Source organism: Protopterus annectens, chromosome 11.part0 (genome assembly GCF_019279795.1).
Source record: "Protopterus annectens isolate FY-2018-M chromosome 11.part0, PAN1.0, whole genome shotgun sequence".
NCBI classification, from domain to species: Eukaryota; Metazoa; Chordata; order Ceratodontiformes; family Protopteridae; genus Protopterus; species Protopterus annectens.
This window is the reverse complement of record NC_056745.1, coordinates 36,254,407-36,281,502: the sequence shown is the minus strand read 5'-3', so window position 1 is coordinate 36,281,502 and position 27,096 is coordinate 36,254,407. Positions and strand designations below refer to the sequence as shown.

The 27,096-nt window shown below is 39.9% G+C and overlaps 1 protein-coding gene across 1 annotated transcript in view; it reads right to left on the bottom strand.

Annotated features, from left to right (window-relative positions):
• Positions 1-27,096, bottom strand: part of LOC122815152 — a 160,403-nt gene that overhangs the window by 1,131 nt on the left and 132,176 nt on the right. The gene's annotated exons all lie outside the window — the stretch shown is intronic.

The window sequence follows — 27,096 nt, the reverse complement described above, 5'->3', positions numbered from 1 at the left end:
ACGTGAGGGTAGTCTTTTTAGTGACTGCTGTTAAGTAAAAATGTATGTTGTCTTAGTTATAAGACATACAGGCTTTATAATGTAACAAGATAAGTAAGACTGACCCAAAAGCAAATGTAAACTAATATATTGTGATTTTAGGCTGCAGGGGTTGGGATGAGATGCAAAAGTGTATGGATTATACTATATGTAGAATTAAGATAATAATTTCCCCTGTATATACAAAGACGGATGTCTGGACTGATGTCTTTGGCTTATGCTGTGGACATTTTTTAAACAGACTTACAAGACAAAATTATGAAAGATATGAAAAATAATAAACTTCCTGAATCTGCAAAGTTATTAGCTTTTTTTCCATTAGCAAATGCTTTCAGGGAGATATATGAAGTCTGCAGATGTGGCCAAGTGGCCAGGGGAAGTCGTACAAATATTCTTTCAAGCATCTGCAAAGTTGTTAGCTGTTTCTTCTCTCATTTACTGACTAATTTTACACCGAGATAAGCCATCTTGCAGGTGCAAGCAATTAATCCTGAGAGTTCTAAGCACTGTTTTCTGACAGAAATGGAAAATGTAAAGGTACAGTGTCAATCAGTTCAATGAAAGATAAATAAAGTCTGAAACTGGGGGAAGTGAGTAAGAAATAGTAGCCTCTCCAGTAGGCTTAATAGTTTAATGCATTTAACACAGCACTGTACAATTTAATTTTATTTATAGATAGTTAATGCACTTTTTTATTAGGGCTAAATTTTAATGATGTGTGAAATGATGCAAACCCTATTTTCACAACTAGGAGGGGAACAGAGAAAGGAAAGATGTAGACAACAATCAGTGTTGAGTGGGAACACACTATAGCATGCACTTTAGCATGGGCAATCAATTTTAGATTAGGTAACACTTGTGGGTGCAGCCATCAATTTGAAGGAATTGCTCCTACATGGAGGATAAACTTCTGCTGTTGAAAATGTAAATAGTTTTGTGTGTTTGCTATAATTTAGTATGGGATGGGGGTTCAGAAAATGCAATTAGTGTTGTGCATGAGGGCTTTCATTAATGCAAATGGTCTTGAACAATGTAACATGGGTTGAAGTGAAGATGAGAAGAAACAACTGTATAAAAATATATAAAAGACCAGCCTGCCAAACAGTGTGCTCATGTAAGACAAAAGTTGCAAATACACATTCAAAAGAATTGCCATGTATAACAATAACAGACAGCAATAACTTTTAATCATAATGGCTACTCTGTGTATATTACCTTGGAATGTAAATGGCTTACAGGTACAAAGAGGAAAGAAAACTGAATTACATTAAGAAATGTGGGGTGAAAATAGCAATGCTACAGGAGACACATTTGGATAGAAATGAGCATGTGAATTTGACAAAGTATTTCAGGATGGATATTCAGCAGAACACCAAGGAAAAAAAAAAGAAAACGAGTAATAATACTTACTTCTAGACGGGTTCCAATAGTGATAGAAGAGGGAAAAAAGACAATGATTACAGATTTGTGGTAGTACAGGGTACTGCCAAAGGACGAGAATTACAGTGGCATGTAGATGGAGCTTAAGAAAGTTTTGGGAGAAATAATCTCCTTTCAGCTGGGAATATTGCTGATAGATGGGGACTGGAACTTGATCTGCAATAGTGAGAATGTATCAGAGGGATCTAGAAGGGGAAATATAATACCAAAGAGGTAGATTTCTGAAGAAATTTATGAAAATACTTGGTATGGAAGATGTGAATTCAGTAAGAGGAAGTCAGACAGAATTCACATATTATTCATCAAGATAAAAACTGGGCTAGACTGGATAGAAATTACATTTTACTGGATCATGTGCATTTAGTCGAAAGCTTTGGCACATACCCAATAGATATTTAAGATCAAGCACCAAAAAATTAAGATAACAATACAGGGTAATGAAGTAAATATGAAACACTTGTGCTTTCCTATTTACTTGTTGACAAAAAAAAATAAGGAATGGGTAGTGAAAAGTATTTGAGGATTATCAGGAAAGATAGGAATGTCTTCAGAAGGGATAGCTAGTGAATGGGATGAAATGAAAATGGAATTCAAAAACATGGTAGAAATAAAAGAGAAAGAGATATGGTTAAGAAGTAAACAGGAATTATTTAGAGGGGTAACCAAAGGGTAAAGTATTACAGAATAAGGTAAATCTCACAACAACAAGAGGTGCAACTGCAGAGTGCTAAATGGAAAACAAGGGAATACTTGAATAATATGCACAAGTTTAGAAAGACTGCTGTCAAGAAACTTTTTTTGATACAACTCTAGAGCACAAAAACTTTTCACACAATTAGGCAACACAAAGTTGAAAGGGTTGTCATCAAACTAGGGAAGCTTTTGACAAAAACAACCAAATTTCCTATAGAAATATTACAGATACTTTGGAAATTTTATGAAAATCTGTACAAAGCAGAGGAATAAGGAAGCTAAGAAAAACACAAAAATGGAAATATTTATGGAAAATGTAATTATGCTAAGGTTAGAGGAAGATGATGTTCAAAACTCACAGTAAGATAGGAGGAGATGAGATAAAACAGTGAAGTATAATCAGTCCAGGAAAAGATGGTATCCTGTGGTAGTTTAAGAGTTAGGCAATTAGGCAGGTAGAATGTGATAAAGATCTGAAACATTTCGTTTAATAGTACTTTAAAAGGAGGGGAAGCACCAACTTCATGAAAGAAAGCTGCTGTGGCAGTATTACTAAAAGATGGTACAAACCCATCAGAACCAACTTTATACAGACCCATTTCAGTTTTAAACTATGACTACATGACTAGGTATTGATGTACTGTTGATGAGGTGGACAGCTGCATGGCTCAGAAATAGGACATGGCAAGTATCACACACCAACTGGACAGGTGAAATTGTTGGTTACAGTCAAGGTGTCCCACAGGGCTCTGTACTAGGCCCTTACTTATTTAGATTGTATCTTTCAGACCTTACGTTTTCATCTGAGGTGTTCTACAGTCTATATGCTGACGACCTGAAATTGGGTAAACTGATTGCAAGTATTACAGATAAGGCTTGTCTGCAAAATAATTTGACTTAATTGACCATTTGGGCAGAGGAGAACAATATGTTGATAAATGCATCACAAACTAAGCATATGAGATATGGGAGACAAACTGAAAGGTGAATCTTTAATACAGCACACAGTGATTGAAACTGTAGACTCATTTAAGGACCTGGGTATATGGACAGATTCAGCTATGAGTTTTTCTAATCATATCAGCCAATTGGCTAATGATAGTTATAGAACTATAGGTTGTATAAAAAGATTTATAAAGTCTGGGAAATCAAACATAATGAAGTTATTGTTTGTTAGTTACATTAGACCCAAACTTGAGTATGGAATAACAATATGGAAACCCTATTGGAAAACAAGCATGAATAAACTGGAAAGAGTACAGCGGAAATATACTAAGGGCATCCATGGATGTGAAAATCTAAGTTAATATGAAAGACTAAAATATCTGAACTTGCACAGTGTCTCTTACAGATATTTAAGAGGAGATCTTATTCAGGTATATAGGGCATTTAGGGACAACTACCTCTGGGAATGTTTGGGGTTATCAAAAAGTACTAGAGAATCATCAGACAACCTATGTAGAAGATTCTATAGGAATGAGAAGTGTACTAATTGATTCTCTGACAGAGTAGCTGATGCTTGGAACAGACTACCAAATTACATTAAAGCAAGTACTAGTTTAGATATTTTTAAGAACAGCCTGGACATTTATTATGGGAACAAGTGTTTTGGTATATTGGCAAGCTAGAAGGGCTTTAATGCCCGTGTTTGAAACATTTGTATGTATGTATGTATAAAGTGTTTTTGTCTACAGCAGCTAAGAGAAGGGCAAAGGTTTTGCCAAAATGAACAGGTAGAGATCAATGTGGCTTTGTGGAGGGGATTTTGTACTTGATAAAACCAGAAGGCGGCATTTTGATGCTGTGGAACATTCTGAGAGCGTTTCAAGTCTTCTCTTATTTAACATTAAAGTTGTCCATTCATGACTTGGTGGGGACACAATATGATTAAAGCCCAGCTTTCTGAATGCCTACACAAAAGGTACATTAAGTATATACATTCTGTATTTAAGAACATTGCTACCATAATGCTTATACTGTCTAACCATTCAGAAAGATTGCACCAAGTGTTCACACAGTCTGCACTTTGTGGCAAGCTTTATGAATCTCCTTCGATACTTAAGGCTGCAAGAAAATCAGTAGGAAAACTAAAATTAGGAGTAAGAAAGAAGTTATATACTCACCATAACGATGCATCTGTTGTCCATTTTCATTCTTACTAAACTGATGGGTCTCTGATCCAGCCTCGGATATGGCTCTGCTGCTTTTACTAGATTCACAAATGCAATTCTTGAGCTCCTCTCTTACACATAATCCCCCACTAACCTAATATACCTCGGATCGAGTTTGCTGCCCCCAGTAATAATGGTTTACACTATACAGAATCAAAAACAGTAGAACCAGCGAAGATAACTGTATGTCAAACAAGGAATGATAGGTTCCCAAGAAAAAAACCTTAGGTGCTCTCCAGAAAGGAAATAAAAGGGGATTAAGGAGGCCAAGAAGTTTTGGAAGAATGAAAAATGGACAACACAGATGCATTGTAAAGGTGGGTACATAACTTTTGTATCTGATGTTGTCATTTTCATTTGTTCCTCAATTGATGGGACACAGTCCTCAGCTAGATGAACCTTGGGTGGTCCACATGGAAGAATATTTCGGAGTACTGTGGAGATAAAAGCAACTTTGTTCCAAGAAATCAATTTCAATTTGTAATGAGCAATAAAGGTATGAGCACTGGATAATGGGGCAACCACACAAATGTCATTTATCGAAGCTCTTAACCAAAAAGCTAAATAGGTTGTCATAGACCTCATTGAATGTGCTCTTAGGCAAAGGCATGCCCCTCTCTGTTTACAGGCAAAGGATATGCAATTAGTCAACTCTATGGCTAAAGTCACTTTGGAAACTGTCAAGGCCAACCTATCATGAGAAAAGGATACAAACAATTAGCCAGATTTTCTGAAATCTTTGGTTCAATGAAGACAAAATAGAAGTTGCCTGTGTAAATCTAAAAGATGCAGGGTATAGTCACCTTTATTGGAAATTTTTGGGAAGAAAACTGGGAGATTAATGACCTGATTAGTGTCTGATTCAGAATCCACCTTAGGTAAAAAGGATAGATTAGTACTTGAAGAAACCCTAACCTTATGAAAAATCAAGTATGGAGGTTTGGAAGAAAGGACCAGGAATTCAGATACTCATTTAGCTCACATAGTGGAAACTGGGAAAAAGGTCTTCCAGGCTACAGCAAAAGTCATGGTTCGCAGAGAAATAACAAAGCAAAGGGATCTCATCAGTCAGGAGAAGGGTACAAAAAATTTCCACAGCATTGGATATGCCATGGAACACAATGGAGACACAGTCATTAAAAAAAGGGAGAAAATATGGGACAATGGTGACGTAGCAAAGAACTGGACGTCCCTCCAAAATTGATGAAAAGACATGATGAAAACTGGTCAGGGAGGCTGCCAAGAGACCTACAGCAATACTGACAGAGGTGCAGGAATTTCTGGCAAGTACTGGTTGTGTACTACATGTGACAACAATTTCCTGTAGTCTCCATATGTCTGGACTATGGGATAGGGTTGCAAGAAGGAAGTCTTTTCTTACACAGAAAAACATCCAGGCCTGGCTAAAATTTGTAAAACAATATATCAAGTCTTCCAAAAGCACGTGGGAAAATATGTTATGGTCTGATGAGACCAAGGTTGAACTTTCTGGCCACAATTCCAAAATGTACGTTTGGCACAAAAACACTTTGCATCACCAAAAGAACACCATCCCCACGGTGAAGCATGGTGGTGGCAGTATCATGCTTTGGGGTTGCTTTTCTTCAGCTGGAGCTGGGGCTTTAGTCAAGGTGCAGGGAATTATGAACAGTTCCAAATACCAGTCACTTTTGGCCCAAAACCTTTAGGCATCTGCTAGAAAACTGAATATGAGAGGAATGACAACTCCAAGCATACATCCAAATTAACAAAAGAATGGCTTCACCAAGTTTTGGAATGACCCAGCCAGAGCCCAGACCTAAATCCAATAGAAAATCTGTGGGTTGACCTGAAGCGGGCTGTGCGCAAGAGATGCCCTCACAATCTGACAGACTTGGAGTGCATTTGCAAAGAAGACAGGGCAAATATTGCCAAGTCAAGATGTGCCATGCTGATAGAGTCCTACCCAAGAAGACTGAATGTTGTAATTAAATCAAAAGGTGCTTCAACAAAGTATTAGTTTAAGGGTGTGCACATTTATGCAACCAGCTTATTGTACTTTTTTTATTTTATATATTTTTTCCCCCTAACAGATTTGTTTTTTCAATTGAATTGTACAGGTTATAGGTCACATTAAAGGTGGGAAAAGTTTTGAAATGATTTATTGTGGTCTCATGTTTTTATATCACAAAAACCTGGCATTTTAACAGGGGTGTGTAAACTTTTTATAGCCGCTGTATCACTTGAGCTGGAGAAACCATGCAGTTAACTTCATGCCTATGTCTTGATTAGTCACCCACATTAGATGTGACAGGAGTTTTGGACCTAGGTTCAGTACCCAGGGCGAATACAGATGATGAGGCCACAGGAAGGGAACCCAGATTTGACGAAGACAAAAAGGTGCAATGAAGATACACCTGCTCTTCAACAAGTAACCTTTGCATAGAAGTGTGGGGAGTAGCGGTAATAGTGGTAAGCATTAAGGAAACCAGAGGGGCAACTGTGAACTACAGTATCTTTTGGTGACTCCCTCAGGGGGGGGATTAGGGCGAAGAACCTGCTGCAATTGTTGTTGAGTGGGGGAAGCAAAGGCATCACAGCATGGCTGCCCCCATCGATGGAAAACTCCTTCTACCACTTTGAAATTGAGAGAACACCTATGAGAGATCAGAATGGACCTGATTAGTTTGTCTGCATGCACATTAGTTTTCTTCAGTATAAGCACTACAATGAGAAAGCTACCGGATGATATCTTACAGTGCCACACTCTCATTGCCTTGCAGCAAAGAGGATAAGATCTGATTCCCCTTATTTGTTGATGTACCAGACACAGATATACTGTCCAACTGGACTGCAATCTTCCCAGAGGGGAGAACTTCAGTAAGGCCTGCAAAGCTAGAAGGATGGGTCTCATCTCTAGGTCACTGATATGCGAATTGCGCCTCTTGAGGGAACCACGTACCATGGACTGTCCCTATCAAGAAATGCCCCCACCCTAAATGGGAAGCATCCGTGGTTACTGTGGCTACCGGCAGAGGTAAAACAAATGGACAACCTTGAACAACTTTGTTTGAACTGATCTATCAAAGAAGCTGTTCCTTGTAAACTTGTGTAATCCTAACTTGAGTGTACAAGGGCTGCGGAAGAACAGACCGTTGAACTGACAGAGTTCACTGCAGAATCAACATATGCAATCTGGCCAATGAAATAAGAGTTATCGCTGATGCCATGGATCCTAAGGCTTACAAGACTAGCTGTGCTACAGGAGAGGAATGTGAGATCACCTCTCTTACATGGGATCTGAGGGTTTGTATGCTTGTTGGAGGAACAGATGATATCTGATTGACAATGTCTAAATGAGCACCTATGAAGTCCAGGCTCTGTGTAGGAGTGAGTTGTGACTTGTTGTAGTGGACTACGATGCCCAGATGATGACATAACTGGAACAAGTTGTCCCTTGCTTGTAAAGTAGATGCCTAGTTGGAGTAGACAGGAGCCAGTCATCTAGATACAAAACAACCGGAATCCTAGCAGTTCTAGGTGAGCTGCTGCCACTGCCATGCATTTTGTGAACACCCTGGGGGCTGTGGTGAGACCAAAAGGCAGTGCTCTGAACTGGTAATGACCACCTCCCAGCTGGAAGCGCAGATATCTTCTGTAGTGCCTGTTCATTTTGATGGGATAGTATGCATCCTGAAGATCTATTGAGCACATCCAATCGTCCTTTCACTGCAGGGGCAAAATGGACTAAATCATAACCATCTGGAACAGTACATACTAAGCTAGCTGACCTGTGAGCCATTTTAAACCTAGCGAATTTCTCAAATGTGAGACTCAAACCCTGTACCTTATGTTTGTGAGGTAAACACCTCAACCATTATGCTAGTACTTTACATATTGGCTTAATTTGCTGGGATACAGAATGAGTCTCAAGTTCCCTGTCTTTTTTGAGACTAAAAAGAATCTTGAATAAATTTTGGAGGAGATGGAACTGTCATTTTAAATATATAAAGGAGAAAAAAAAAATAAGTATAGCACTAGATTTTTTTTAACTCACAGGAGTGGAAGCATTAAGAAAGGTACAAAGAAATGCCCTCTAGAGGATAAGAAAAGAAAGAGAAAGTACAGTTGTGTACACTTACCACACATGCAGATGTTCGAGTGTATTCACTGTTGCAGTCATTACAATTGGCTTATCCTGCTGGCAGGCTACCCTCAGTCGGCCTGAATTCCAAAGTCTAGGTCCGGCGTCGGTTGCCGTCGCCTCTTCCCTGATGTCAGTGCACCAGGGGTATAAAAGATGCAGCCAATGCCATTTCCTTCAGTTTTTCTTGCCCCATATGTCAGGTGCTCCCGAAAGGGTAGGCTAAAAATATGTCAATAAAACATGCATGCACCAAAGTATATATTTTGCCTTCATCTACAATCAAATGCACCACATAAGTTGTACAGAATAGAGAAGTACAGATAAGTTCCAACAAAGAAATGGGGGATGGTGGGTGGGTAACCTGGACTGCAACAGTGAATACACTCGAACATCTACATTTATGGCAAGTGTACACAACTGTACTATGCTCTTCATGTTTCACTGTTGCAGTCATTACAATTGGGTTGAATCCCAAAGCTAAGGTTGGGAGGCTGGAGCTAAATAGCATTAGGAGCAGCTATTAGGCCCTGCAGAACTGCAGTGGCAAAGCCTGCCCTGGATTTAGATTAGAGTGGTAAGTGATAGTGCTTTGTGAAGGTGTGCACTGAACTCCAAGTAGTAGCCTCTAAAATGTCCTTGGTTGGTACTCCCCTGAGGAAGGCTGCTGAAGTGGCTGCTGCTCTGGTTGAATGTGGCCTAATGCCCTTAGGTACTGGATTGCCATGTTGTAAACAGCAGAAATGAATGCAGTGGCCTATCCACTTTGAAATAGTCTGCTTTGAGATAGCCTTTCCTTGTGATCCTGCAGCATATGCCACTAGTAGTTGCTCTGTCTTTCTGAAAGCTTTGGTTCTGTTCAAATAGAAGCGTAGTTGTCTGTGTATGTCCAAAGAATGCAGAATTCTCTCCCGCTTAGTCTGTGGGTTTGGATAAAAGGTAGGCAGATGAATAGTTTGGTTAAGGGCCACACTGGACACTACCTTGGGCATAAATGTTGGGTTTGTCTTCAGAGAAAACCCTGTCTAGATAAAAAATGATAAAAGGTTCCACAGCCATGAGTGCCTATAGCTCTGAGACTTGTCTTGCAGAAGTTATTGCAAGGAGCAGAGCTGTTTTCCAAGATAAAAACTTTATATCAGCTGTAGCGGGTGGCTCAAAAGGAGGCAGGGTGAGTTTTTCCAAGACATAATTGAGGTCCCATGCAGGTACCTTGGAGGCCTTAAATTTTTGGCCCCTCTGATGTACTGCCTTAATAAAGGATGAGAAAAGATTGGTGGCTCTGTATTGTAATGACCCAAAATGGCAGAGGCATGAATTTTTATAGATGAAAAGGATACGCCTTTGTCCAGCATCTCAGGTATTGCAAAATCTGAGGGATATTTGGTACAGCTGTGTCAACTCCTTGTGCCTGGTTCCAAGCACAAAATCTCTTCCATTTTCCAGCATAGGATTTTCTAGTACTAGGCCTCCTGGCCTCCAAAATGACCTCCATCACCGCTTTAGTGAGAGGTGTGTTTTGTATGACTACATTATCCACCATGCTGCCAGATTTAAGGTCTTGAGTTGGCTGTGCAGGATCTGATTGTTCTGCTGGGACAGAAGATGAGGCACTTGAGGTAACGTCCAGGCTGGGCATTGAGACAAGTTCCTTAGGACTGGATACCAGTACTGGTGTGGCCAGTCTGGGGCAATCAGTATCATTTTTGGCTTCTCCTGTCTGACATTTAGGAGTACCTTGCAGAGGAGAGGCAGAGGAGGAAAGGCATATACTGTTAAGTTTTTCCAGCTGAAAGATAGGGCATCCACTTTCCATGCTTGTCTGTGATAAGTCCTTGTGCAGAATCTCTTTAGCTGGCAGTTGTGAGGTGAGGCAAATAGATGTATGTCCAGGCATCCCCATTTCCTTGTTACCATGCTAAAGACTTGTGGATCCAATTTCCACTCGTGGGGATCCATGAGGTTTCCGCTTAGTTCATCTGCCAGAATATTTATCTTTCCTGGCAGGAATTGTGCCTGCAGATGTACTTGATAAGTCAATGCCGTTTCCCACAAAGTCATGGCTAGTCTGCAAAGGGGGTAAGAATGAGTGCCTCCCTGCTTGTTTATATACCACATGACCATGGTATTGTCTGTCTTTATCAGTAGTTGTCCTGGATGAAGTAGGTCCTTGAAGGCTGTCAGGGCATTTTGAACAGCTAGCATCTCTTTTTGATTGATATGTAGATGCATTTGGTTTGTGGACCATGTGCCTTGAATACATCTTCCTGCCATGTGGGCTCCCCAGGCATAATCCAATGCATCCGTTGTTAATGTCTGTGTGGCTGGGGTTAGAGTGAATGGCTGTCCCTTGTTCTGGTGACAGGCCTTCACCCACCATCGAAACTCCTGTTGCAGGCAGGTTATGAGAGTAACTATTGTTTCCAGGCTGTGGCAATGTTGAGTCCAAACACTTTTTAGGTACCACTGAAGTTTCCTCATATGCAGTCTTGCATATGGAATTAGTAGAATGCAGGATGCTATGAAGCCCAAAGCCTGCAGAATTTTTCTTGCAGATAAGTGGGCCTTTGTTGCCAACAGTTTGAAATAGGTAGTCAGTTGCCTTTGTTTGTCTGGCATGAGATAAGCCATCTGGGCAGTTGTATTTAAGCTTGCACTCAGGAATATTATCTCTTGAGAGGGTACTAGTTTTGATTTTTGTTCGTTGACTGTGTACCCTAGGTATGGTAGTAATCTCTTTACAAACGCCAGATGCTGTAGTAGAATGTCCTTGTTCTCTGCTTGAATGAGGCAGTCGTCCAAGTAAGGATATATTTGAATTCCTGGTGCCAGGCACTTTGTGAAGACCCTGGGCGCAGTAGATAAGCCAAAGGGCAGTGCAGAGAATTGGTAGTGCATTGAGCCAACTTTGAATCTGAGATATCTTCTGCATGTTTGTCTGACTGGGACATGCAGGTATTCCTCTTTTAAATCTAAAGTCACAAGCCAAGCCTTCTTGCCCAACATGGGCAGAAGCTGCTGTAGAGTCAACATTTTGAATTTTGGAATATCCAGATATGTGTTTAGAATAGACAGGTCCAGTATTTGTCTCCAGGCTTTGTCCTTTCTGGGTACCAAGAACAGTCTTGAATAGAATCCTTGTCCCTGCTCTTGCTCTAGTACTTGTTGAATGGCCCTCATTGTCCATGAGGGATGAGACTTGTTTTTGTGCCTCTGCCCACTGATGTTTTGGCAGGTCTGGCCAACCATTTGCACTTGGCAGGGTATGGAAGTGAAACTTGTAGCCTTGTGACACTATGTTTAAGACCCATTTGTCCTGGGTTATTATGTGCCAATTTTGAGAAAAAAGTGCTAGTTTTCCCCCTAAAGGTGCTGCCAGAAGATAAGTGCTTGGCGCAGGCAGGGGGAAGTCATTGTGACTGTTTTCTGTATGGCTGTGATTTGTCTTCCCCAGTTTTGGAGGTAGAAGCACCCCATTGCTTAGACCTGTACGAACCTTGGGGCTGGGATCTACCTCTAGGGCATTTGTATCTACCCCTTGTGGCCTGTCTAACACTGGAAAGGACCAATTCTTTGTAGGCCAGTGTCTGCTAAATCTTGGTGGCTGTACCTGTAAGAAATCCTTGACTGTTTGCATAGATTTAGTTTTGTCCTCCATTTTCTTTAACACCAAACAAAGAATCATGCTGTAAAGGAGCGTCTAATAGTTTTGCTTTAACATGATCAGGGAGATTCTGTTCTTTTAACCAAGCATGCCTCCTAATGACAGAACCCGTAACTGTGGCCCTGCAGGGGGCCTCCAGAGAATCAAAACCACATTACAAAGTATGCTTTCCAACTTGTTCAGCTGCATGCAATAAATCCTGCATTTCTTTGTTTTCTGCACATTCAGAATTTATCGATATTTTCTGTTTAAGCAGTGACATAATATATTGTTGATATTTGAGCATATGAAACTGGCAATTTAAAGCCCTTATAGCCAAGGTAGCAGAAGTGTAAATCTTTTTCCCCCATCTGTCCAGTGCCCTAGAATCCCTGTCAGAGGGAGTAGGGTTTTTTGCAGTGGAAGCCTTGACCCCTTTGGGACCCTGAGAGATAGTTTCTGGGTCAGCAGCAGGGTTTTTGAATAGGAATTTATGGGAGTCAGGAACCCTGTAGTACCTGTCCGGCTTAACAGAAGCTGGAGGTAAGGAGTCAGGGGTCAGACTGGACTCTGAAAATACATCACCTACAATGTCTAACACAGGTGGAATAGCTAGGGACCTGTGTTGTGGTAGTAAGAGGAAGTCTCTGAGCCTTTTCTTAGATTCTGAATAATCTTGGCTCTCCCAGTGGAAATGCTCCCTCATGGTATGTAAAGTTTCCCCAAAAGAATAATCCTCAGGAGGAGAGGCTGAAGGGATAGATTCTTCAGCATCAGAATCCTCATAGGGAGGAAGAGAGTATTCCTGACCAGAAGAGGAATCAGATGAAATAGAAACCTGATCTGAAGATTCATATTTTCTCTCTTGCCTAGGCCTCTTATCAGGAGGGGGATGGGAACCCCTGATCAAAGTAATTAGGTCTTCGGCCATTTTGAGCATCTGTTTTTTAGGCATGGAGGCCTGTCCATGAGGCTGTTGTACTTGTTTCTTTGTCTTTAAAGGTGCTTTATTCTTTGAAGCTCAAGTCGTAACATATAATTGAGTAGGTCTGAAAACACCCTCAGAAGCAGATGCCTGCTCAGCGGCTCCAGACCCATCTGAGGGAATAGTTTTCGAAGGTCCAATACTTCGAGCTTCCAGCGGCCTGGTCGACTCCATGTGGGTGTCGGTGGCGGCCTGCGAGTCTAAAGTAGCGGTCATCCGGGGCTGCGAAGGCATCACTGAGAACTGGCGACTGGCTTAGAAGAAGCCTCATCGTCGGTTTTAAACCTCGGATCCCTGTCCTTTTCTTGGTGTTTTTTGTGAATTCCGGTAGTCGGATGGCTATCCGACGACATTGTATAGTTAAATCTTCTGCCAAAATAGTGAAATGCAAAATCGTACCAACGCTTAATAGTGCGTTGGTTAAATCTAGCACAAAACCGACAACTAGCAACGTCGTGGTCAGGGCCAAGGCAAGGAATACAGTAAGAATGAAAGTCCTTATGAGGTATTTGCTTCCCACAAGAAATACAATTATTAACTTTTTCTGACACCGGTCTGGAGCAAGAAAAAAAGTTTCTAATGGGGTACCAGCTTTAGTGAAGACTTCAGATCTGAAATTCGAACACGAAAATCTCAGGAGTCGGCCGACCGGCACTTGCGAACTGCTTTTGCTTCGGGCACTGCGCGGCAAGAAAGACTGAAGAAAATGGCGTCGGTTGCATCTTTTATACCCCTGGCGCACTGACGTCAGGGAGGAGGCGACAGCAACCGACGCCGGACCTAGACTTTGGAATTCAGGCCGACTGAGGGTAGCCTGCCAGCAGGATCACCCAATTGTAATGACTGCAACAGTACAACACGATGAACATCATCACAAGGAAATAAACGAGTATAGCAACAATGGCACTCAGTCAAATACCCGAGCTACAGAAGGGCAGGAAAGAGAGATGCCTGCTGGATAATAACATTACCTATAAAGCTGCTTTTGGGTAGTAATTTTGTACTCGTTATATTCCTGTGGCAGTGCTCATCTGTTAAGCACAATGGTGCCTTCCAGGACAGGATTTAATGGGAAGTACTAAAGAACCTTGAAAACTATACGGAGATGAAAGTTAAAGGTAATTCAAAGGAAGAAAACTTAAGACCTTTAAATACTGAAACACCTGAAAGCTCGACAGAAGGTGATCAGAGTCTGAGTGACATGGCAGCAAACAAGATTTGAGGTACATTAGATTAGTGGGGAGTTAGAAATAAAGGAGGAGCCTGAGGGTTGGATCTGTAATCTAGTAAAAGTGCAGAGCCACATCCGAGACTTTCCGTTGAGGAACGAATGAAAATGACATCAGATACTTGTGTTTTCTAATCACTCAGAATAGTGTACACTTAGTGTAGGCACTCATGAATCTGCCCGTACGGATTATGGCAGCTAAGGAAACGTGGGAAGAGACTAAATAAAAGATAACATGAAAATTGAGAAACTGGAAGCGCTTGTTTATGTAATGACAAGGCAGACTTAAAACTTCTCTACACAGTACTTTGTTGGAAATGTCAGGAGAACAAATGACTGTAACCAAGGAAATGATTCTTTTGCAGTGGCACACAGTATGTGAATTGCCTAAACATAGTAAGGACTTTTTATGTTTAATATTACTGGCTGCCAAAAAAGCAATTACTACAAAATGGAAATCAAAATCTAATGAAGTAGTGAATATTGTTACAGAGATAAAATAATTGGAAGTGATATCTTTAGAAAAGGGATGGAGCACATTACATAGAAACAAATGGAATTTGTGGGAATATTACATGCATAATAATGTTCAGGAAGAGAAGTGAGGTTTAAGGGAAGGCAGGATTTGAGCAATGTATGCAATGCTGAAGCGAATGACAGTTGTTATAAAGAAAGAAAATATACATACAATGTAGAATGCATGAAGGAACGAGGTTTGTTTTCTCTTCTGCACACGAGTGTGCGCCTATGTCTTAAGTGACAGTTTAATAAAGAAATTTAATAGAGACAAAAAGAACAATCAATGCAACAATGTCCAGCACGGTCCCCTAAAGGGAAAAAAATGCTGAACTCAGAATGATGCGCATGATATACAGAAGCTCAGCGTTTAATGAACATCACATCCACATTTCAGAAAAGCACTTTCTTTTTGCCCATATTGAGCCAGTAACATTCTCCAGTGTTGAGGGATAAGCTGTGAGATCTTGAAAATGTAGATGTGCACAGTTTTGGAAAGTACAGAAACAGACTAGAGGAGGGTCAGAATTTTAACCAGGTACAAGAGTTTCTCTTAAAGGTACAATATTAGGACAGAACTGAAAGAAAATACTGTATTCTAAAAAACTAACACTGACAGACTTATACAAAGCTGCAGTACACAACAGAGCAGTAACAGCATCTGATGGACTTCACATACAACTCACATATAAAAGTGCCGACAACCAAGCAAGGTCTTAAAATCCATCATGTCAGACCAACATGGCAGGCCAAGCAAGATGACCAGAGTACCAATTCATACCTAAATAGGGTCATATTTGTGGTCAGTCACTTTTTCAAACTGAAGAGCAATGACATTATGGGTTGAGCAACAGCTTTCCAGCTTCTCTTCTAGTGTCCTTTCAAAATGACAGCTGGACATGGGTCTGTACTTTCCCAAAAGTAATGAATCACATACTTCCTCTGCCCCCCCCCCCCCCCCCCCCAGTTTCTACCATTATCTTAAGTCATCAGTGTTGTGGCGAGACATATGCATGTGCCTGTATGAAATGAGAGGTGGCCATTGTCCATTCCTTCCTTCCCTTCCAGCTAAGGTCTATGGTCACCACAAGAATCAGTAGAGGTATTAGTGGACAGCCTGCCAATTGCATCAATAAGATGGACCTAAAACAGACTTCATGATCAACAGGACAGCCTATTCCCAAGAGAAGCAATCAGACATCATAAGCAAAGACCCTCATACAATTTCCATGACTTGCACACTGAGCATGTTTACTCCTCCTGAATCAACTCTGGTTGAACCATTATCCAAGCTACAGTAGATGGAAAGCAGACTGGTGACCACTGGACTATATGATATATGTCACCTATAAGATACTGCTGCTACAGCTAAAAGGGAAGTGCATGTCATGTTTACTCATTTACAACTTATCAGACACAATACAGACCTCACAGAGGGTGCTACCCACACCTACAGTGTCTGTGACATTTACTAGCATCCTAACAAATATTCAAATGCAACATGGTTTCACAAGTACATAAGCTAATCTTTAACCATTTTTATATTAAAACACAGACAAGTATATGCATTCAGTAATCTATTCCTTTTTTGTAAATAAAGTTTCTATTATGCTTTTCACATGCATAACTTGTGAGAAACCCCCTAAGTAATTTGAGAAAAGGCAGATCAAATGCAACCAAAAGGAATTTTCTTGCAGCAGAAAACTGGAAGCTATAAAGTCAGCAATTTGTGTTATCTCTGACTGTAAACAGAAAAGCTAAGACGTCTACAAAGATACAGTGGTATGCTTCAGGGGATGAAATGGTAAACAGATTTAATACAAAGATACAGTGGTATGCTTCAGGGGATGAAATGGTGAACAGATTTAATACAAAGATACAGTGGTATGCTTCAGGGGATGAAATGAACAGATTTAATACAAAGATACAGTGGTATGCTTCAGGGGATGAAATGAACAGATTTAATACAAAGATACAGTGGTATGCTTCAGGGGATGAAATGGGGAACATATTTAATACAAAGATACAGTGGTATGCTTCAGGGGATGAAATGGCGAACAGATTTAATACAAAGATACAGTGGTATGCTTCAGGGGATGAAATGGTGAACAGATTTAATACAAAGATACAGTGGTATGCTTCAGGGGATGAAATGGGAACAGATTTAATACAAAGATACAGTGGTATGCTTCAGGGGATGAAATGGTGAACAGATTTAATACAAAGATACAGTGGTATGCTTCAGGGGATGAAATGGGGAACAGATTTAATACAAAGATACAGTGGTATGCTTCAGGGGATGAAATGGGGAACAGATTTAATACAAAGATACAAAGATACAGTGGTATGCTTCAGGGGATGAAATGGCGAACAGATTTAATACAAAGATACAGTGGTATGCTTCAGGGGATGAAATGGTGAACAGATTTAATACAAAGATACAGTGGTATGCTTCAGGGGATGAAATGGCGAACATATTTAATACAAAGATACAGTGGTATGCTTCAGTGGGTGAAATGGGGAACATATTTAATACAAAGATACAGTGGTATGCTTCAGGGGATGAAATGGGGAACATATTTAATACAAAGATACAGTGGTATGCTTCAGGGGATGAAATGGTGAACATATTTAATACAAAGATACAGTGGTATGCTTCAGGGGATGAAATGGGGAACATATTTAATACAAAGATACAGTGGTATGCTTCAGGGGATGAAATGGTGAACATATTTAATACAAAGATACAGTGGTATGCTTCAGGGTATGAAATGGGGAACATATTTAATACAAAGATACAGTGGTATGCTTCAGCTGATGAAATGGTGAACAGATTTAATACAAAGATACAGTGGTATGCTTCAGGGTATGAAATGGGGAACATATTTAATACAAAGATACAGTGGTATGCTTCAGGGGATGAAATGGTGAACAGATTTAATACAAAGATACAGTAGTATGCTTCAGTAGATGAAATGGCAAACAGATTTAATACAAAGATACAGTGGTATGCTTCAGGGGATGAAATGGTGAACAGATTTAATACAAAGATACAGTGGTATGCTTCAGGGGATGAAATGGCGAACAGATTTAATACAAAGATACAGTGGTATGCTTCAGGGGATGAAATGGTGAACAGATTTAATACAAAGATATACTGGTATGCTTCAAGGGATGAAATGGTGAACAGATTTACTACAAAGATATAGTGGTATGCTTCAGTGGGTGAAATGGGGAACATATTTAATACAAAGATACAGTGGTATGCTTCAGGGGATGAAATGGGGAACATATTTAATACAAAGATACAGTGGTATGCTTCAGGGGATGAAATGGGTACATATTTAATACAAAGATACAGTGGTATGCTTCAGGGGATGAAATGGGGAACATATTTAATACAAAGATACAGTGGTATGCTTCAGGGGATGAAATGGTGAACAGATTTAATACAAAGATACAGTGGTATGCTTCAGGAAATGAAATGGCAAACAGATTTAATACAAAGATACAGTGGTATGCTTCAGGAAATGAAATGGCAAACAGATTTAATACAAAGATACAGTGGTATGCTTCAGGGGATGAAATGGTGAACAGATTTAATACAAAGATACAGTGGTATGCTTCAGGGGATGAAATGGTGAACAGTGGTATGCTTCAGGAGATGAAATGGTGAACAGATTTAATACAAAGATACAGTGGTATGCTTCAGGGGATGAAATAGGGAACATATTTAATACAAATATACAGTGGTATGCTTCAGGGGATGAAATGGGGAACAGATTTAATACTTCAGCATTTTGAGAAGGCCAGAAAAAACATATTAAAAAAAGAAATTCAGAAATTATCCTGAGTCTAGATGACAATGTGGTATATCAGATATCCGTTCTTTTGAAGAGCACTATACTATAGAGACTATTAACGTTTGTGTCACTGAGCAACACAAGTGAGCCAATCACTGAATTTGGAGCACTACATTTTCAAACAATACGCATGTTTTTAAAAGAATCAGACTTCACCTTATCTAAAGCTGGGGATGTCTGCAGAACTGATGAAATTACAAGGGTATGGTTAAACGAGTTAAACAAGAAATAGGAGTGGACAAGATAAAAAACGAGTCACTGAAATGGTACAAGAAAGAAATCAACTGAGGAAGCACTGTAAATGTAATCCTGATAAGAAACAGCATAGAAATACACAAGAAGCAAGACCATACTTGAAATTCAGGACTCATGTAAACATGTGGTTTATAGCACAAGAGGAAGAAATAGCCACAATTTTAATCAATTTTATAGTAGTGGTGGTGGAATCACTTTTCAAATGTATGTAAAGAGAGGCAAAAATGTTCAGAATACTTTACATACTATAGAACAGAAATGAGCTATTTTAGGTCACATTTAGCTCAAGAACACCTCTAATTTGTGTAAATGTTACACCTCTCCAGCTACTTACACACAACCTTACATTCTGGGGCATTTTCTAAAAAATGAAGATAAAAAGCATAGGCCAAACAAACGTAAACAAACAGTGACTATTTAAACGTGTGCAAACAGCAATGACATCAGTAAAACATATCTTTATGGTGATAAAAGTGCACTTGCATCCTTTACATCAATACTGTAATATATTATAATGCACACACACAGAAATGCATTTTACTCTAAAATTCTGCTAACTTTTTATAACCTGGAAATTGTACATACAAAATAAACATAGTGTCAGATCATTTATATTCAGCAGTACCTGACCTAGCAGATCTATGTCAGATTACTGAAGTTCCGAAACTTTAAAATTCACATGTCCAAGACCATATGATCGAAGTTTCAGAACCTCAAATATTAAAAAATAAATAAAACAACCAAATTCTATTTTGAACTTTTTTGCTGGGGTGCAAACCCCCCTGCATCTCCTGCTAATTAAATGTACTAACTCAGAGATTGCACTACATTACAAAAAAGGATAAATTTCTCATTCCATGCTGTACCGCAATCTCCTTTCAAAATGTTCGAAGTTTCAAAACTACAATCATATTGTCCCGACCACATGACTTTCAAAGTTTTGCAACTTCAATAATCTGACAGGTATCCGGCCTATCACATTACAGCACAAACTTCCTTTCCGAGTGCTTGTTTAATGAGCTATGCACTGAAATATGAAACATAATGCTTATTTTAATAAGAAACAAAATAAATAGGCATTAAATATCTGAAGATTGTACAAATTACAGTGGAAAAAACGATAAAAATGTTTTTCAACATCATCTAAAGTTTCATCTGATGCCATGCAATACCTTTAAAGTCACTTGGTTTTGGAAATATTTGTGTATGCATGGAAATATTGCATAACTACTGTCAAACAAAGATTTTCAGTACAGTGTACTGTACATCGACAATGCTAACATATTTTTCTGGCTCCCACATAGCATTTTATAGCATGCAACTTAAGAGCATGCAGTTAACTTGGGTATGAAAACAGAATGCAAATGTGGAAAAAAAAAAATAATAAGTTACAAACAGAGATCAATGTCTCCACTAAAGGACATGCTATATTAACATATTAACTATTAATAATGTTACTATCACTTTGTTGCCTACACCTTGCTCTTGTTTATGATGCATATTATTAACTAGCAAGTCACTTAGTTAAGGGACGCCAGCCCCCCCAAAACAGCCAAGACACAATAGGGGACTACGGCTGTTAAATGGAAGTATACAAACTAGGTGTGACAAGCATGAATGAGTTAAACAGGGAAAAGTTGATGCTGATAAGTCTGAACGTACATTAGGGACAGAGTGATAAGATAACCAAAGCGGCATAATCAGCAAAAAATTATCAGATGGAGTGTTGAATTAAATTAGACAGACATGCTGAGTATAACAGTAGTGTGATTATTCTACAAAGATGTGTCTCCACTCTGAAAAGTCCCAGGAAGTATGTATAAATAGTAACTTATGCTATTTATTTATAAAACTGGTAGACATCATGTAAAGATACGGGCAACACCATAAGTTACAGGACGAGCAAGCAGGCAGGTTCTGTATTTGCAATGATGTCCATCTGCATGCCAATCAAAGCTGCACTCCTGTACATCAGCCACCTAATGAGCCATATAAGGGCTACACAACAAAGTTCTTCTGTACACAGTAATGCACAGCAGGGGAATCAGAATGTGATATCCATTTTTATATTTAGACAATGGTACATGGGAGGGAATCAAGGTGATGACGTGTAGGGAAAATGGTACAAGGAAGGCAGCCGACTTACAAACACAGGCAAAGACTAACAGAGGAGATGATGAAACAGAAGAAGCAACCACAAGGGAGATAAACAGGTAGACAGGAGGAGGAGAAGTGGTGATGCTAAGGACAGCGCAACAGACTAGGGAGGGGAGTAAAATACAAGGAATGATAGCAACACAATGGGGGACAGGATGCATGAGAACCAGCTGCAGAGCTGCACAGCGATGCACACAGTAATTAGTGAGTCATGTACACGTCTGCCCTCATTACTGGAGCCAGACACTGGTAACCCTGTGGTTGGGGCCATACACTTGTGTGACTCTGCAAGTCAGACAAGGGTATGTACCAAATTGCCAATTCAGAAATCCAGCTGATGGCTCACCACAGCCCTCACCAGCCTGTCCATCTCCTGCGAGAGGACCCAACAGGACCACACAATGTTGCTTCCTCATTAGACTCCTACACTCCCCCTTTGAAGAAGCAGCATAAAGGACCACCAGCAAACCCTTCACGGCACTTCCTGTAGAATGACCTTCTTCATTCTGTAGCAATGCCAGCCTAAAGACTGACTGGGACTTAGCAGATGGTGGCAAGGCTGGTACAAGCCATGGTGGACATCCAGCTCTACAGACAAAACTGCTGGAAAAAATGAACATGAATAAAGAACATCAGAACAACAAAGGATAAAGAATAAAATTAAGATGATGACAGTGATAAACAGAACAGGAAAAAAAAGAAACTGTGCGCATCTGTATTTCAGGCCATGGAAGGAGAAAATGCAGTCAGTAGAACAATGTGAAAGTACAAGTGAAAGACAGACATCAGGAAAACCTATGACAGGACTATGGAGACAATGAAATAGGACAGTACAGGAGGTACAATGACACTACTGTGCAGGACAGTGGTACAGTGTATGAACATAAACCACTGTGTGTGCAACATACAAAAAATCATGGCAGAAATAACATCACTTTACAAATGAATTTCACAGTGTAGTTAATGCTTTATGAACAGATATCATACACGGGGTGGTACCAACAAGAATACAAAGGGAACATGTATTCCCTGAAGTAGTACATCTCAACCAACATGAAAGCACATGCACTGGCACACAACAGCATGACATCCGCACAATGTTATGCTAGGCATACTTTGTAAAGTGATGGATGGGCACTAATACAATATAAAATGTCAGGCAGACAAAGGCATTGTGCAATTCCAGCAACGTGATGACACAGGCATTGTGCAATTCCAGCAACGTAATCACATAGCTACAGGGCACTGAACAATACAAACTGTAAAGTACTACAGTACTCCAGTGGAGGCCTACATCCTTAACTGCATTGCACTGCATGGGGCACAATTAATGCTCAACTATCAGTTAAATGACAGCCTGGTTCAGTACTACTACAGCAAGAGACTCAATCTTAATGTTTAGAAGGGTGCTTAACCATGCTGTTAACAACACATCTGGTGCTAGGAAGCTTTGAACCAGGGTGATAACTAACTGAAATCAGAGTGCAAATAACAGTAGCAGAACATGAAAGGGGTTCATTTCAACTACATTTCTGTCTGCTGTCTACATTGCACTCATTAAAAATGTATTTGGGAACCAGCTGCTTCCCTTATACAGGGAACAGGTAAAGACAAAGTGATTCCCAAATACATTACTGGCTTTCAAAGCCAGCACAACACTTCTCATTTTTTTCTTAACTTAATCTGTAGCTAGTAGTACATGGGGCAAACAAATCTACAAAGAATTATTATCGAATCTCTGATTGTAATGTAAAATTATATGTTCCCGACATGGATGTCAATATTCACCTCAAGGATTTCTTGGCATTCTTGCCTTAAACACATAAGCAAAAGGTTATGACTGGTGACCCAATCCTAATTCTTTTTGTTACACCCGAGGTCAGTATATTCTGCATTAAGATGGCACTGCCAGGAAAAGGTGGCACTAGTCAGTACAGTATAGTTACACATGCATTTACAATTTATATCAGACATAAAGCAAAGCAAAATTATATGTGGTAGTTACATTATTTAGTAGCACTGCAAACCAGAGCAGTGCTGTGCTAAGCAGGTGAAATAGAGATATACAGGCATGACAGCAATACAATATGCATACCCTGGTACCCAGATAGCCTTTCCTGCTTCCTTTGGTAGGCGAGTCTGTTCTCCTGAATCTCATCAAACACTGAAAGGCAAACAGGAAAGAAAAAACACATACCCAGCTTCTAGGTAAGGCCTAGTTTTGTAAAACTAAACATCAGGAAGACATACCCAATTGTAATAGTCCACTGGGTTCTTAATGAAATGTTGGCACTCAAAATGCCAATTACCAAAAAGTAAAAAAAAATAAAGACCAAAAACCTGGAGAACAGAGATCTCAAGAATCACTCTCCTCGTTAAAACTTATTTTTGCAGTGGGGGGGGGGGGGCTTGTCCTCATGCACCCCCCTCCCTCATGTTGGAAGCAAGCCCTCCACAGCCCCTGAACTTATATATACTAACTTATATATACTAACTCTGAGATCATCATATGTCGGATACACATTTTGATGACTCAGTAGAGATCGTAACCTCTTCCCCCCCTTCTTGGAACTTTGTCTTCCTCAATATTTACTGATGGAAATATCACAGATACCCAGAATAGTGACCTTTTTAATACAGATTTTGTCACAACTTATTCTGTGGATGCAGATGCACTAATGCACTAAGAACCATTTTATATAAAAATTGGATTTTTCTGAAGGGTGACTTGACCATTAATACAAACGTGGATGATTTACCTAAAATTATATTTAGGAGAGGTTCAAATTTTAAATCTATTTTGGAAAGGAGCAATAAAAAGTTAACAAACCATCTAGGTATGTTCACGTGTGGTAGATGCCATTATTGGAAATATATTAAAGTTACCAGTAATGTGGTAATTCAGAATTCGCGATATTTGATCAAGGGGAAACTTAACTGTGAGTCTATAGGCATGGTTTATCTCGCATTGTGCCAATGCTGTCCAGCCTTTTACGTTGGTAAGATGGAGAGGTTGTTCAAACAAAGAATTTATGAACGCATTTATGATGTTAGCAAATTAAATATGAATAATGCCTTAGCTGGACACATTATCTCATTTCCCACACATTCTTTTCTTTTTTGTATCATTGATCAAGTTTGTGAACATGTTAGGGGTGGTCCTTGGTCGCTGAAACTTGATTAGAAAGAGTTGTCTTGGCAACTAAGACTTAATGCACATGCTCCCCCCTGGCCTTAATGATAGTCTCTCCATTAAATATATTTTAAAATTGAAAACACATAACAGATAAGATTTTTTTGTTTTAAGTTATATGGTTTGTACTTACGTCTGTATTTACATAGTAATTTTTTATATATCTAATTTTATATATATTGAAGGTTTTTTGGATGTTGTTTCTTTAATTGCTAGCAGGTTGATACTTCCCTTTTCTATGATGTAATGACATTTATGATATGTATAGTGCTTGTGCATTTTTTAATTTGTCTGAAAAAGTTTACTTATTTTAGTAAATGAAAATAGTCACATTAAATTATTTGTATGGACTTGGGAGTTGCCTTGTTTTTTATTTTTTGCAAATAATTCAAGAAATGCAATCTCAGTCTTAGTATAAGTCCGTTCTTTTGGCTAGTCAGTCTCCACATTTTGGGACTCACTTTAGTGAGGCCCGGCATTTCAAATAGTTACCTACTCCAGAGCTCTCCAAAACCTCTTCTTTAAACTGATGGAGACCGTCATGGTGTTGACCTTCAAGTCGCTATAATGCTGCTGACCCTGATAAAACATCATGGTGTTGACCTTCCAGTCGCTATAATGATGCTGACCCTGATCACCACAGAAAACGTCATGGTGTTGACCTTCAAGTCGCTATAATGATGCTGACCCTGATCACCACAGAAAACGTCATGGTGTTGACCTTCAAGTTGCTATAATGATGCTGACCCTGATCACCACAGAAAACATCATGGTGTTGACCTTCAAGTTGCTATAATGATGCTGACCCTGATCACCACAGAAAACGTCATGGTGTTGACCTTCAAGTCGCTATAATGATGCTGACCCTGATCACCACAGAAAACGTCATGGTGTTGACCTTCAAGTTACTATAATGATGCTGACCCTGATCACCATAGAAACTGTCATAGTGTTGCCCTTCAAGTCGCTATAATGATGCTGACCCTGATCACCACAGAAAATGACATGGTGTTGACCTTCAAGTCACTATAATGCTGCTGACCCTGACAAAACGTCATGGTGTTGACCTTCAAGTCGCTATAATGATGCTGACCCTGATAAAATGTCATGATGCTGACTCTTCAAGTCGCTATAATGATGCTGAGCCTGATCACCACAGTGGGTGGCAGCATGACATTACTCACCATCCAGGCTATTACCACTTATTCCTGAAAGCACCATAATTAGGCATCTACCCTTGTATTAACTGCCCTCATATGAGCAACGCCCCTGGGCAAGCACAGTGCTGCACACTGAACATTGAACATGTGCACAAAGACCTTTACTGCTCTGCTGCACCCTGCAGGCGCCTTTCCAAATCTAATTATTTGTTCAGAAGTCATTGCCTGTTGGTCGGTTGAAACCAAGAGGGAAAAGTTAGGTCAGTCGCATTGATATATGTCACAGAAATCACATGATGCACACTGACAGACAGTATGGAAGCACCAGGCAGCCCAATGCCAATGTCCATAGTGTATCCATAACAAACATACATGGAGGGGATGGCAGATGCATGCCCATTACACATGGTAGCACGTCTCTGTCAAAATACACAGAGCACAGTAGGATGCCCCTTGAGGCTCCTTATTGAGTTGCAAAAACCTGTGGGGATATAGTTGAAATGCAGCTGCCTTGGCATGTGCAAACTGTACCACAGACTACCATGTACACACACAGGCAGGCATAAGCCCTGTAGCATGGCACAGAGCCAGTGTCACGCACAGTGTGTGTGCAATTTAAAAACATTTCAGTGGAATTACTTCATTAGCATAACTGCTGCACTATGAGTCCAGTAACAGTATAATAAAATCCACAGTCACCACTGCATTGCTCACTGAGCTATCAATAACAAATCAACTACCTCCTCTTCTGAGTTCAGAACATATCTCGGTTCTTTTCATCTGTAGCTAAGGCCACTGGAAAAGCTGTCCTGCTCACCTATCTTGAGTATGGTTACCCTTGTTTTCTACCGCCTCTAACAAAAACACATGAACACTACAGGCCTTATTTATTTTTATTTATTTAACATTTATTTAACACTTGTTTACTGGGAAAGCCTAACTTGGAACAAAGTCAATTATCAGCGGAGGCCTGGGGAGAAATGCTCCAGACATATGTCTTTGTAATGTGGGAGGAAACTGGAGTACCCAAAGAAAACCCACACAAACGCAGGGAGGACATGCAGGCTCTGCACAGAAGGCACACCAGCTGAGAACTGAACTGGACAACCTCTTGCTGTGAGGTGGCAATGCTACCACTGCACTGTCTGCCTCTTATCTAATAAAAATCCCTGTTTCATCTGATATTCCCCTTGCCTTGATCATCAGTGTATTACTTTAACCAAGGCAATTGACTCCTGGTACAAGCCAGATCCAACCTATGTCTGGGCTTCCACGTATTCAAATTATTCCACCAAGCTGCCCCTTCCCACTTACACTGAAGCATGTCACTACCACCCCAACCTAAAATATCAGAAGCCAGGGTACAGTAAAGCCACCCCAACCTACAATATCAGAAGCCAGGGTACAGTAGAGCCACCCCAACCTACAATATCAGAAGCCAGGGTACAGTAGAGCCACATTTATTCCCTCTGAGGAAAGCCTGTTGGCTGAAACCGGTCTGGGTTGTTTATTATATTTAATAAAAGCTTATATACTTTACTTATCAGCATTTTTGGATGCTTTTTGATGCTCTACACTGAATTTGGTGCTGGCAATCTTTTGTCTACTTGAACTGCTTCGTGCCTTGCAT